At 42.9% G+C, this 14,807-nt stretch overlaps 1 pseudogene across 1 annotated transcript in view; it reads right to left on the minus strand.

The window, feature by feature from the left end:
* Nucleotides 1-14,807, minus strand: part of LOC311147930 (C-Jun-amino-terminal kinase-interacting protein 4-like) — a 47,764-nt pseudogene that overhangs the window by 23,454 nt on the left and 9,503 nt on the right. Inside the window, exons 2-6 of the transcript XR_014615231.1 lie at nt 14,424-14,544; nt 10,137-10,207; nt 9,815-9,909; nt 4,774-4,924; nt 169-307 (exon numbers count right to left, since the gene is read on the minus strand). The product of XR_014615231.1 is annotated as a C-Jun-amino-terminal kinase-interacting protein 4-like (transcript). The remainder of the gene's footprint in view (nt 1-168; nt 308-4,773; nt 4,925-9,814; nt 9,910-10,136; nt 10,208-14,423; nt 14,545-14,807) is intronic.

A 14,807-nucleotide genomic window follows, 5' to 3' on the forward strand; every position in this document is an offset into this window, starting at 1 on the left:
CAGGACACATATAATATAGAATAGAATATAATCAAATCAAATATAACGTAATTATGTGCTATTAGATAATCAAGAATGGATTGAAAGACAAACAGATCTCTCTGCCATCTACCACTGTAATACATGTCGTGAGGACTTAGTTGCGGTATCGTGAGTAACATCTCATACCCACTGATATCGACCTGTTCCCCGGCGCCGCCAGCACCTCCATGCTCTTACTGTTTGGCCCCTCCCCTTCCATGGCGACGTCCGATGCCGTGGTGGACATGGGCGTGACCGACTTTGAGCCAAGGTCCGACAGCTCATCCTGCAACCACAACCGATGGGGTCATCATACAGGTCATAGAGAGGTCAAGAGTCAAAGGTTAACCCTAACCCTGACCATGACCCATTAAGGAAAAACATTTTCCTGAACTAGGGCTCAGAGTTTTTCCTGGTCAGGTCATGTGTGGAGGAAAAACTCCTGTCTCTAGTGCTAGGTACAGTAGAGACAGGACAGGGACTAAGGAACACAGGTAACTGGTCAGACAGGGTAACTGGTGAGACAGGGGAGACACCACAACACCACAGCTCAGCCTGGCTTAAAGCAATCACACTGGAGCTGGGGACAAAACTAAACAACAACTAGTTACAGACATTGAGAACATTTTACATTTTTAGTCATTTAGCAGACGCTCTTATCCAGAGCGACTTACAGTTAGTGAATACATATTTTTTTATACTGGCCCCCCGTGGGAATCGAACCCCCAACCCTGGCGTTGCAAACACCATGCTCTATCAACTGAGCTACATCCCTGCCGGCCATTCCCTCCCCTACCCTGGACGACGCAGGGCCAATTGTGCACCGCCCATGAGTCTCCCGGTCGCGGCCGGCTGCGACAGAGCCTGGATTTGAACCAGGATCTCTAGTGGCACAGTTAGCACTGTGATGCAGTGCCTTAGACCACTGCGCCACTCAGGATCCACTCAGAACACAAGTAGTACAGACAGAAAACCATCGCCTGTGACTCCCATCAACTTCCATAAAAAATGTATTCTATTATGATGGTAGAGTGACAATATTGTTATGATAAAAGAGAATGAAGATCTTTCATTTTAATATAACATTTCTTAAAGGGATTTCTTTGAAGTTAAGACTTTTTCATTGGGAGAAGCTTTAAAAAACTGAAATTGGTATCTATTATTCTGTACAATAACCAAATATGAATTTGATTGTTGATTATCTATTTGCTGTAGTTTGAGCTCAGGACCAGGAATACATTGACTGGGACAAGGAAGGGTAGAACACATAGAAGAAACAGTCAACAGGCAGCTAAAACACACTCATTCACACTTCACATCAGATCACAGGGTTCACATGGACTTCACAAGAGGTCAGAGGTCAACACAGAACATAAACCAATCATGAACCCAGCAGGGAGTGTCATTCCTTCACTGAGAGACAACAACACTGAACACACACAACTCAAAGGACAACTCATAATAGAAACAAACACAAGATTCACTATGAATGACAATACAATAATAAGTCATCTAATCTACAATGTTAAGTCTACATAGAGTACAATAAGATATAAAACTACAGAGAGTGTAGTTCTACTGTGTAAAACTACAGAGAGTGTAGTTCTACTGTGTAAAACTACAAAGAGTGCTATAACTACGAAGAGGGTTATATAACTACGAAGAGTGTCATACATGCTAAAACTGTGAGACACAATTTGCTTCCAAGTTCACATGAAAAACATGAACCGGAGCTAGGACAGCAACAGCGTGTGAAAGAAGTACAGCTAGTACCATGCAGTTTGGCAAAATGAAACACGACAACATAGAAGCTGAATGCAACCACACCTTCCCCACTCTACAGACCACTGACTGATCAAAACAGCTCATTTTAGGGGGGAAACTAAATGGAAATGATAATTTACTGTTCCTCATTGAGGAGGATCTATCTATGATTCGAAGGGAAACTTGACATGGTTGCATTGGCCTCAGGAGGTCTGTGAAGTGAGGGTCGTTGAATAATGCGCGAAGAGATGCTGCTTGTTCTGAAAAAATGAAACAGCAAACTAAAGACAACTACTAAAGCCTACACACACAACATGGCTCCATGGCATGTGCAAGCGGGTTGCAGTTGCTGTTTTCCAATCCACCACCACAGATCCAACTACCTTGCAGTCGTCTGTGAGTGAATTCCCCCAAGTGATCTGCAGCGTACTGTAACCCTCCCTTTTCTTTGGGGGGTCGTCTGCATCCAACTGCTTGGGAAGAGAGTTACAATGAAGAAGCGCATTTCTGCAGAAGCACTGAGGCAAAACACACTGCCAAGCTTGTGTGTGTGTGTGTGTGTGTGTGTGTGTGTATTTTCGTGTCGGTCTGCCATGCTCACAGCTGGTGATGGCTGGCTGAAAGTCAAGGTTATTAGATTCAACATGTCGGAGGTCTTGAGGTGACTGACTAGCCCAGTGACTACCATCTCACCACAGCTGACTGAAGCCTTTGAAGTCCAGTCACTGAACCATACAGAAGAACCCTACTTACATATTCAGAGGGTTGATTACTCAAAGAGTATTATTGTGTCAATGAAGTTTAGGGTTTGAATTACTCACATACAGATTATTGGGGTTGAACGCTTATGGAGGTCACCCTTATTTATGGGAGAACCCAGAAACCCTGAACACACTCGAATTCCAAGCTTCTCTCTAAATCAGAAAATACATATTTTCACATCTTTCATTGGTGGCTGCAATCTCCCTTTTTTAGGTTCTTCTGTATGGGTAAGAGACAGGATACTGCAGTGAATGATTCTGATACTATTCTAACAGTCCAAGCATCAGAAGCAGTGGTAATCTGGTTCAAATGGCACACAGCATTTGGTTCATGGCTGCCTTGTGAGACATATGTTTGCTGTTTGAATTGACACAGCTGGATGAGAGAGCAGTGCACAATCAATAGTAGTGAGTGACCGATGGCATTAGTTAATTAAGTCAGAGCAGTTCATCTGCATAGCATACATGTCAATGTTGGAAAACTATGGTCATGTCAACATGGGTTTTGCACATAACCCCCAGCAGGCAACTGGTTCTAATGACATCATTTCAACCAGCTTTGACCGCTGGGACTGAGCACTGTTAGCCTATATAAAGACTGAGCGCTGTGAGCCTATATAAAGACAGAGCACTGTTAGCCTATATAAAGACTGAGCGCTGAGCCTATATAAAGACTGAGCGCTGTGAGCCTATATAAAGACTGAGCACTGTTAGCCTATATAAAGACTGAGCGCTGTGAGCCTATATAAAGACTGAGCACTGTTAGCCTATATAAAGACTGAGCGCTGTGAGCCTATATAAAGACTGAGCGCTGTTAGCCTATATAAAGACTGAGCGCTGTGAGCCTATATAAAGACTGAGCACTGTTAGCCTATATAAAGACTGAGCGCTGTGAGCCTATATAAAGACTGAGCGCTGTTAGCCTATATAAAGACTGAGCGCTGTGAGCCTATATAAAGACTGAGCGCTGTGAGCCTATATAAAGACTGAGCGCTGTGAGCCTATATAAAGACTGAGCGCTGTGAGCCTATATAAAGACTGAGCACTGTTAGCCTATATAAAGACTGAGCGCTGTGAGCCTATATAAAGAAAACCACTGCGGTCTATAAGAGATGCCACTGTCATTACACTTACAGATCAACAATAGATTCCATAAAGAAAAAGTTATTTTTAGGTAGGCCATACCATAAAATGTGATGTAGTAGTACATTTTGACAATCAATACAACTGCTAATTTACAAAGAGTCAAAACATCCCATCACGTGCCGGCCTGTGCTCCCTCTCCCCCAGCGATTGGGTGCCACACAGCAGCCTCCCTCCCAGAATGTACCACGGTACAGACCATCTACCCCTCGTCACGGAGACGATGCCCCACTTCGAAACTAAGCAGAGCAGCAGCCGAAATAACACAGGCACCTTTAGGATATTTTACCATCACTGAAGAGAAAAATAGATATTTATACAGACTCCATGCAGTAATATTCAAAGTGGTGATGCTTATTCCTACCGCTTATGTAAGGGAACTGCAAAGCCCCTTTCAGGACAGTACAATAACACACTGTAAGTCTTTGTGACTGTGGGTCTGTGGGGGAGCGTGACGGCATTTGGTATTCTGCTGAGAATCCCATCCAGCGCCAGAGCGTGATGATGTCATTATGTTACCATCTGACAGACACCTAACAGTGTAAATAAGGAGCATTCTAGCCTGCTAAGTTATGAATATTCATGAAGTTGGCCCTCTCTGAAACATGCTCTGAATAGCTGGTCTGGGGTTTAATTTGCATATTTACTGAGGAGGGGGAGGGCGGTTGTATGAATACACAGAAGCCCCTGTCATATCCTTTTATAAGACATCGCAGAAGGGTGCCGACTCTCTCCCCTCTCAGAGCCCTCTTAATTAGGCATGCTAAGCGTGTCTAGTCCAAAGCCCTGTGCTCTAAGCACATGAGGGGGAGGAGACAATGGGAGGCAGTCACTTTAGACTATTGAGATGCACCCTTGCTCTCTCACACTGTGCGTGATTAGTCCAAAGCCCCCCTTCCTGCAGAAAGAGGCATTTGAAATGTATTTGAACAGGGCCCTATAGCCTCACCCATGCAGAAATAGACTCAGGATTATTCAAATGTATCTGATCATTAGAATAGACAGTAGCATTTCTCCCCTTGTTTTCTAGGCTATGCCAATCACATCTCTGCGTATCTGTTATCGAGCCATCCCCATTTCCCACCTTGAGGCTGGCGTTGGAGCGCGGATGTTCAAGGTTGTTGAAGATCCAGGCCTCTGCGCCCGATGTCTCAGACCTGGCCTGGAGGTCAGGGGTCAGAACTGACCCCCCTCCTGACATGGGGAAGACGCCCAGAGACATGGGACGCTCTTTCCTAGAGACAGAAGAGGAAGAGGGTCAGTCAGATGATACAGTGTGAGGGGCATGTTGAGCATGACTGGCTACACTAACTACACTATAAATATCTGGGCATTTGTATTGACAACGTTTAAAAAACATACTGATGAGCTGGTTAAAAAGCTAAGATTTAAAGTGGGCTTCTTTTTTAGAAATAGATCTTGCTTCTCCCTAAACAGCAGGAAGCAGATTGTACAGTCAACTTTCCTGCCAGTTCTTGACTATGGTGACACCATTTACCAGAATGCAGCAGCCACTACTCTTAAACCTTTGGATGCCGTCTACCATAGCGCCGTTCGTTTTATTTACATTTTAGTCATTTAGCAGATGCTCTTATCCAGAGCGACTTACAGTTAGTGAGTGCATACATTTTTCATACTGGCCCCCCGTGGGAATCGAACCCACAACCCTGGCGTTGCAAGCGCCATGCTCTACCAACTGAGCTACAGGAGGCCCTATCACAGGTGACAGTTTTTATACACATCACTGCATCCTGTATCAAAAGGTTGTCTGGTCCTCATTAAAGACCTGTAGATCACTTCACTATTCCCTTTTTGTTTACAAAGCTCTACTACATAAGCTTCCAACTTACCTAACTTCGTTGATGAAGTATGAAAACATGAGATACCAAACCCATTCAAAGGGTTAGTTAACTCTTAAGATCCCTCGGGTCCCCAACGAATTAGGTAAATCCGCCTTCAGTTTTAATGCCTCCCATTTTTGGAATAACCTGCAGAACTCCCTGTGTCCTGATTCCCTGGTGCCGCTAGGGGTTAAATGTCAACATTTATTCTGATGTTGAAGTTGTAGTTTTTAAAATTGTAACCTGTAGTTTTTGTAAATGTTTTATTGGAATTTTAATGTTTGCATCTACAGGTACAGTTGAAGTCGGAAGTTTACATACACTTAGGTTGGAGTCATTAAAACTCGTTTTTCAACCACTCCACAAATGTATTGTTAACAAACTATAGTTTTGGCAAATCGGTTAGGACATCTACTTTGTGCATGACACAATTGTTTACAGACAGATTATTTCACTTATAATTCACTGTATCACAATTCCAGTGGGGCAGAAGTTTACATACACTAAATTGACTGTGCCTTTAAACAGCTTGGAAAATTCCAGAAAATGATGTCATGGCTTTAGAAGCTTCTGATAGGCTAATTGACATCATTTCAGTCAATTGGAGGTGTACCTGTGGATGTATTTCAAGGCCTACCTTCAAACTCAGTGCCTCTTTGCTTGACATCATGGGAAAATAAAAAGAAATCAGCCAAGACCTCAAAAAAAGAATTGTAGACCTCCACAAGTCTGGTTCATCCTTGGGAGCAATTTCCAAACACCTGAAGGTACCACGTTCATCTGTACAAACAATAGTACGCAAGTACTACGCAGCCGTCATACCGCTCAGGAAGGAGACGAGTTCTGTCTCCTAGAGATTAATGTACTTTGGTGCGAAAAGTGCAAATCAATCCCAGAACAACAGCAAAGGACCTTGTGAAGATGCTGGATGAAACAGGTACAAAAGGTATCTATATCCACAGTAAAACGAGTCCTATATCGACATAACCTGAAAGGCCACTCAGCAAGGAAGAAGCCACTGCTCCAAAACCGCCATAAAAAAGCCAGACTACGGTTTGCAATTGCACATGGGGACAAAGATCGTACTTTTTGGAGAAATGTCCTCTGGTCTGATGAAACAAAAATAGAACTGTTTGGCCATAATGACCATCATTATGTTTGGAGGAAAAAGGGGACGCTTGCAAGCCGAAAAACACCATCACAACCGTGAAGCACGGAGGTGGCAGCATCATGCTGTGGGGGTGCTTTGCTGCAGGAGGGACTGGTGCACTTCACAAAATAGATGGCATCATGAGGAAGGAAAATTATGTGGATATATTGAAGCAACATCTCAAGACATCAGTCAGGAATTTAAAGCTTGGTCGCAAATGGGTCTTCCAAATGGACAATGACCCCAAGCATACTTCCAAAGTTGTGGCAAAATGGCTTAAGGACAACAAAGTCAAGGTATTGGAGTGGCCATCACAAAGCCCTGACCTCAATCCTATAGAAAATGTGTGGGCAGAACTGAAAAGGCGTGTGTGAGCAAGGAGGCCTATAAACCTGACTCAATTACACCAGCTCTGTCAGGAGGAATGGGCCAAAATTCACCCAACTTATTGTGGGAAGCTTGTGGAAGGCAACCCGAAATGTTTGACCCAAGTTAAACAATTTACAGGCAATGCTACCAAATACTAATTGAGTGTATGTAAACTTCTGACCCACTGGGAATGTGATGAAAGAAATAAAAGCTTAAATAAATAATTATCTCTATTATTATTCTGACATTTCACATTCTTAAAATAAAGTGGTGATCCTAACTGACCCAAAACAGGGAATTTTTACTAGGATTAAATGTCAGGAATTGTGAAAAACTGAGTTTAAATGTATTTGGCTAAGGTGTATGTAAACTTCCGACTTCAACGGTAACTGCCAAAATAAAGGAAACACCAACATAAAGCGTCTTAATAGGGCTTTGGGCCACCACAAGCCAGAACAGCTTCACTGCACCTTGGCATAGATTCTACAAGTGTCTGGAACTCTATTGGAGGGATGCAAAACCATTCTTCCACGATAAATTCCATCATTTGGTGTTTTGTCTCAGGCGCTCATTAAACCATTCAGTGACTACTCGTGCCCTATGGATGGGGTCACTGTCATCCTATGTGGGCATAGCCATGGGAGCCAGAATAATGGCCTGCCCAGCATTTTTATACATGACCCTAAGCATGATGGGATGTGCGTACGGCCCAGTACATCACTGGGGCCAAGCTTCCTGCCATCCAGGACCTACACTACCAGTCAGAAGTTTGGACACACCTTCTCATTCAAGGGTTTTTCTTTATTTTTTAAATATGTTTTACATTGTAGAATAATAGTGAAGACATCAAAACTATGAAATAACACATATGGAATCATGTAGTAACCAAAAAACTGTTAAACAAATCAAAATATATTTTATATTTGAGATTCTTAAAATAGCCACCCTTTGCCTTGATGACAGCTTTGCACACTCTTGGTATTCTCTCAACCAGCTTCATGAGGTAGTCACCTGGAATGCATTTCAAATAACAGGTGTGCCTTCTTAAAAGTTCATTTGTGGAATTTCTTTCCTTCTTAATGCGTTTGAGCCAATCAGTTATGTTGTGACAATGTAAGGGGGGTATACAGAAGATTTGCAGAGGATAAGTTCATTAGAGTTACCAGCCTCAGAAATTGTAGGCCAAATAAATGCTTCACAGAGTTCAAGTCACAGACACATCTCAACATCAACTGTTCCGAGGGGACTGTGTGAATCAGGCCTTCATGGTCGAATTGCTGCAAAGAAAACACTACTAAAGAACACCAATAAGAAGAAGAGACCTGCTTGGGCCAAGAAACACGAGCAATGGACATTAGACAGGTGGAAATTTGTCCTTCGGTCTGGAGTCCAAATTGGAGAAGTTTGGTTCCAACCGCCGTGTCTTTGTGAGACGCGTGTGGGTGAACGGATGATCTCCGCATGTGTAGTTCCCACCGTAAAGCATGGAGGAGAAGGTGTTATTGTGTGGGGGTGCTTTGCTGGTGACACTGTCTGTGATATATTTATAATTCAAGGCACACTTAACCAGCATAGCTACCACAGCATTCTGCAGCAATACGCCATCCCATCTGGTTTGGGCTTAGTGGGACTATCATTTGTTTTTCAACAGGACAATGACCCAACAAACCTCCAGGCTGTGTAAGGGCTATTTGACCAAAAAGGAGAGTGATGGAGTGCTGCATCAGACGACTTGACCTCCACAATCCCCCGAACTCAACCCAATTGAGATGGATTGAGATGAGTTGGACCACAGAGTGAAGGAAAAGCAGCCAACAAGTGCTCAGCATATGTGGGAACTCCTTCAAGACTGTTGGAAAAGCATTCCAGGTGAAGCTGGTTGAGAGAATGCCAAGAGTGTGCAAAGCTGTCATTAAGGCAAAGGGTGGCTATTTAATATAAAATATATTTTGATTTGTTTAACACTTTTTTGGTTACTACATGATTCCATATGTGTTATTTCATAGTTTTGATGTCTTCACTATTATTCTACAATGTAGAAAATAGTAAAAATAAAGAAAAACCCTTGAATGAGTAGGTGTGTCCAAACTTTTGACTGGTACTCTATATACTAGGCGGTGTCAGAGGAAGGCCCAAAAAATTGTCAAAGACTCCAGTCACCCAAGTCATAGACTGTTCTCTCTGCTACCGCACGGCAAGCGGTACCAGAGTGCCAAGTCTAGGACCAAAAGGCTCTTTAACAGCTTCTACCCCAAAGACATAAGACTGCTGAACAATTAATCAAAATGGCCACCCGGACTATTTACATTGACCCTCCATTTGTTTTTACACTGCTGCTACCCGCTGTCTATTATCTATGTATAGTCACTTTATCCCTACCTACATGTACAAATTACCTCGACTAACCTGTACCCCTGCACATTGACTCGGTACTCGTAACCCCTGTATATAGCGTCGTTATTGTTATTTTATTGTGCTACTTTTTATTATTTTTTACTTTAGTTTATTTGGTAAATATTTTCTTAACTCTTTCTTGAACTGCATCGTTGGTTAAGGGCTTGTAAGTAAGCATTTCACGGTAAGATCTACACCTGTTGTATTCGGCGCATATGACAAATAAAGTTTGATTTGATTTTATGTTAATTCCTTAATTAACTCAGGAAACAGACAAGTGTGGAAGCACCTGTTTTTAATATACTTTGTACCCTCATTTAATCAAGTGTTTCCATTATTTTGGCAGTTACCTGTATAACACCAAGGCTTACCTGACTCTGCCCAGTGTTCCCGAGTCTGAAGTGTCTGCTACACTCATCTGGTGGAGCTTGATCCTCTCTACGTGCTCCATGTAGTTATGGATCATCTGTAATGAACAAAGAGGTTAGTTCTACATGATCCATGTAGTTATGGATCATCTGTAATGGACAGAACAAAGAGGTTAGTTCTACATGGTCCGTGTTGTTATGGATCATCTGTAATGGACAGAACAGATAGGTTAGTTTGACTTTTGGTACTTGAAATCTTATTTCTTAGGAAAACAGTACAGATAGGAAGAGTTCCCTCTTTTCTCCCTTCTCTCTCTCTCTTTACCTCTGTGTGTCTTTGATGGAGTGAGTTGAACTCCTTCTTCAGCTCAGACTCTCGCTCTTCCATCCTGCCGACTGAAGGAGAAGAGAAGAAAGAACATCAGTCAGATGATGTCAGTCAGTCAGTCTTATCCAACGCGAGTCTAGTCAGCCGTTAAATGAGTAGCTGTTCTTATAAGGAAACACACAGGCACAGAGGCTAACCAATGGGAGTCATCAGTAACACCATATGTGACAGAAGGTAAAGCTTTAATGACCACACAAATAGAACTGCTCTGAACTGAGATAAAATATTCATTATCTTGCGTTTCTAGAGAGACGACTGTGGCTAGTAGTCTGTTATCAACGCTGTTATAGCCACTACAGCCAGCCCACATTATCAACATCAATTAAAAGCAGCCCAAGACGGCTAGATGTAGGACTCTCTATACACTACTCCCTGTAATGACAATGAGCTGCCACTAGGTGTCCTCGGTTCAACAGTAATAAGCCATCAGACACTAGACTGCTGTGTGACGCCAACGGGGCGGGGGACTTACAGCACTGAGACGAGGTAATCTCTCTCAAATGATTTTAAATAGGCCCGATTTAAGAGGTGACAAAAAAAAACGAATCCTCCCATTAGTCTGTCAGGTTTAGCCTAAGCCTGGCACGGAGCAGCACAACAGCTGGAGCACATCACAGGGATACTATAAATTACACTGACATTAACACTCTTCAAACGCTGCTGGGACGTTGGGGTAATGTTTGAATTGAAAATACTACTGTGATGTTATGGTAATGTTTGAATTGAAAATGCCATGACTATTCTAGAGGGATTCTGTGTCTGTTTCTGATGTGAAAGGAAAATAAGGGTGGGGTAACTTCATATGATGAATTGATATGTACTGTTGATGTACATATATCAAACAGAGCATCTCAACTCTGTGTCTAGATGAAACAGAGTTTAAGTGGCTAAGGGGTTTTAATGGTGATGTTCTGGTACAGGGCTAACCCTAGAATAATCTGTGAAGTCAGATAATTGCATTCTGGGAGAATGATATAAGATGGGAACATGGCACCACTACAACAAGGTCAACAGTACCATTTCCATGATGTTGCCTACTGGCACTTGGAATGCATGTCACACAAGGCTGTGGTGGTGGGACATTTATGATGATGTCATCAGACTGGCAGTATAGTCTAGTATTTGTATTTATTTTGGCTCCCCATTAGCTCTACTCCCTTTGATCAGCATAGCAGGGACAAATTCATTAATTCCCTTTGATCAGCATAGCAGGGACTAGTTAATTAATTCCCTTTGATCAGCATAGCAGGGACTAGTTAATTAATTCCCTTTGATCAGCATAGCAGGGACTAGTTCATTAATTCCCTTTGATCAGCATAGCAGGGACTAGTTCATTAATTCCCTTTGATCAGCATAGCAGGGACTAGTTCATTAATTCCCTTTGATCAGCATAGCAGGGACTAGTTCATTAATTCCCTTTGATGAGCATAGCAGGGACTAGTGCTATGCTGATCAAAGGGAATTAATTAACTAGTCCCTGCTATGCTGATCAAAAGGAATTAATGAACTAGTCCCTGCTATACTAATCAAAAAGGGAATTAATTAACTAGTTCCTGCTATACTAATCAAAAAGGGAATTAATTAACTAGTCCCTGCTATCCGACTGTCTATTACATGGTAAGGGCCCCATCTCACTAATTAACGTAATCTCAGTGTGGTGTTATTGATATTATATGAAGCCATTATACATCTCCTGAATGAGAGACCACTACTCCACTTCACATAAAGGAGGACAGATTGTTCTGACACCAGATTAGATAGACAGACAGACAGACAGACATGCTGTCAGATCTGTATGTAATAATAAAAATAATAATATGCCATTTAGCAGACGCTTTTATCCAAAGCGACTTACAGTCATGCGTGCATACATTTTTGTGTATGGGTGGTCCCGGGGATCGAACCCACTACCTTGGCGTTACAAGCGCCGTGCTCTACCAGTTGAGCTACAGAGGACCACATGTAAGAGTATAGGCTATGTAAATTCTGCATTATCGAATAGTAGCTAGCTGTCTTCTGATCTCCATTCAGCTCTTCCCTGTCTTAGGTCTAATTAGCCAGAGCCATATACTGTATGTACTATTCAACTGCACCCATGTACCATGTATACTGCACATGTCTAGCCTGGTGCCTTACCGTCACCACATATGGATGGATTGATTATCACGTATTTTAAGCATAAGCGCAGTGTATGACATTAACATGCCCATAGTGGTGGAAATACTTCCCAGCCACTCATACGAAACAGTGACTGTGGCCAGCTATGGGAGGGGTCTTTCTCTCTGCCTGCCCAACAGGCATCCGCAGGACAGCTATGGGGTCCTTCTCTGAGGAGTGGCGAGAGTGGGTATGATGTAGACCGAGTTAGTGTGTTTAGAACGTTGGCTCACTCCGTTGTGTGGACTGGGTGAGAGGAAGAACTGCATCTATGCAATATTCTGTTTCTTTTTGACAAAAGACAATGAACGCCAATGCCAATGAAAGCAAGAGTTGTGTCTGCAGATCAGGGTTAGGGTCAATTCCATTCCAAATTCCAATTCCAAATTGTCCTAACTGAAAAGCATTGAAGAGAATTGGAATTTCAGTGTACTTCCTGAATTTACTGGAATTTAATTGGAATTGACACCAACCCTGCTGCAAATACAGGCCATGTCTAAACAGCATTCTAGTGTACCATTGTCCTGAAAAGTAACCACGGATCTGAAATCCACTCATCTTCTCCTTTCATACAAGTTTCCATATTGAAGTAAGGGTGCAAGTAAGAGAAGATGCCTGCGGTTTAAGACTATCTACACAGAGTAGCTTTTGGGCTACTCTACACATAGAGTAGCTGTGGACTCTGCCCTGGTTGGAGAACGCCTGTCTGGGAGCAGCATAATGAACCATGAATTATTCACCATAGACTGGGAGTGGCAGCAGCCAGGGCAGCGTGCTCTACAGATGGTTAACTACACGGATGGGACTCATGACTGTTTATACACACAGGGCGTGTGCCGTTAAAAATCAGCATTTCCCAGTCCTGTATTGCCAGTCTGTTTCTGCTTTAGCAAGTGTTTAGCATGACAACAGTAAAGGAAATGGCTGAAGCAGGAACTGGCAGTCAGAGTGTGTCAGTTTATGAAGCTATGGTTCTCTCCTCCTCAATAAGTCATTGCTAACAGAGGTTTGAGCTATCACATCAGACTGTGGATGCTTGTGTTCCCTTCAGCGCCGCATCAGCCTCCTCCTAAGTCCACCAATGGGATGTGGTGCCTGGCTGCCACTTAAAGAGGATGGGAGTAACAGTAATCCTGTAATCCCATTACTGTCACCCGAAAAGAGTGTGAATGAATGTGTGTGTGTGTGTGAGTGTGTGAGTGAGTGAGTGATTGTGTGTCTAATTAATTATCAGAAAGATGAATGGGAGACGAGAAAGGCGGAGACAGAGAATATCATGGAAATAAAGCAGCACTGAGCTGCAAGGAGATGCTATATATTGACTGCTGTGTGCAAAATGGTAGGCATACCAATGATGTGAAATGCATGTGTGTGTGTGTGTGTGTGTGTGTGTGTGTGTGTGTGTGTGTGTGTGGTGGGTGGGTAATGTATGTGTGGATTCAGTGTGAGAGAGGAGAAAGACGAGTGAGATGGTGAATCCCAAACCACCTCCTCGCCCCTACCAATTCACTCCGTAGTCACGTGTTGCTGATGAAACTCTGAGGGTGACTTCCAGAGTGGCGAGGGGATCAATAAACCCATCAACGTCGAGATACAGTCCTGACTTGAATGATGCAATTCATGTTCCACTTTTAAATAATAAAACAAGCATGACATTTAAATTAACAAATCGACCCTGCTGTTTTACAAAATCTAAACCTCAGCAACAGTTAAACATTTTAATTTGGGAGGTATTTCATATTTTACATGTGTCAAGTCTCGACATTAGACATAAACAAACGCATGTGTCATATAATTAGGCACGCCTCTCCATTCTTTTGTGTGAAATTGCGCAAACTCAAAAATAACGCGGTGCCTTATGGGATTGCACTTTGCTATGGAGCTGGCAGTGTTGCAGGCTCAGTCGAAGTGCCTACCGGAGGGGCTAATTATCCCCTCACTCAGCTTTGGGACACTTGTGCAAATGGCAGAGGTGCGTGTGAACGTGCAAGTGGAGGGGAAGGGGTTCATTTGGGATTCAGCCTGTGTGTGTGTGTGTGTGTGTGTGTGAGTGGTCTGTAAACTTACTTTGGTCTGCATAGTTCTTGATCTTGAGCTCCAGCTGGCGGGAGTGGGACTCCATTCTGCCCACATGGTTCTGAAGGTCCTTCTTCTCCTGCTCCTGACTGTCCTCAAACTCCATGAACTTCTGCTCAGACACACACACAGAGGTCTCTCAGTCAGTAACATACACACATACACCACACATTGCATAATACAGTTTACCACCTACAAAGAGACACTGAGAATATAAAGTGCAGAATAATTATTTGACCAAATACAGGACCATCCTGTAAGCTGTGCAGAGCGGTACGTGTATCTACTGCCACAACATAGTCTAGACTACACTATAGGAAGCAGGGATGTCTACTACATTACACTCCCACAGGATAGAGAGACCAGGATCTGGAA

This window comes from Coregonus lavaretus (genome assembly GCF_964263955.1).
Source record: "Coregonus lavaretus genome assembly, chromosome: 2".
NCBI classification, from domain to species: Eukaryota; Metazoa; Chordata; class Actinopteri; order Salmoniformes; family Salmonidae; genus Coregonus; species Coregonus lavaretus.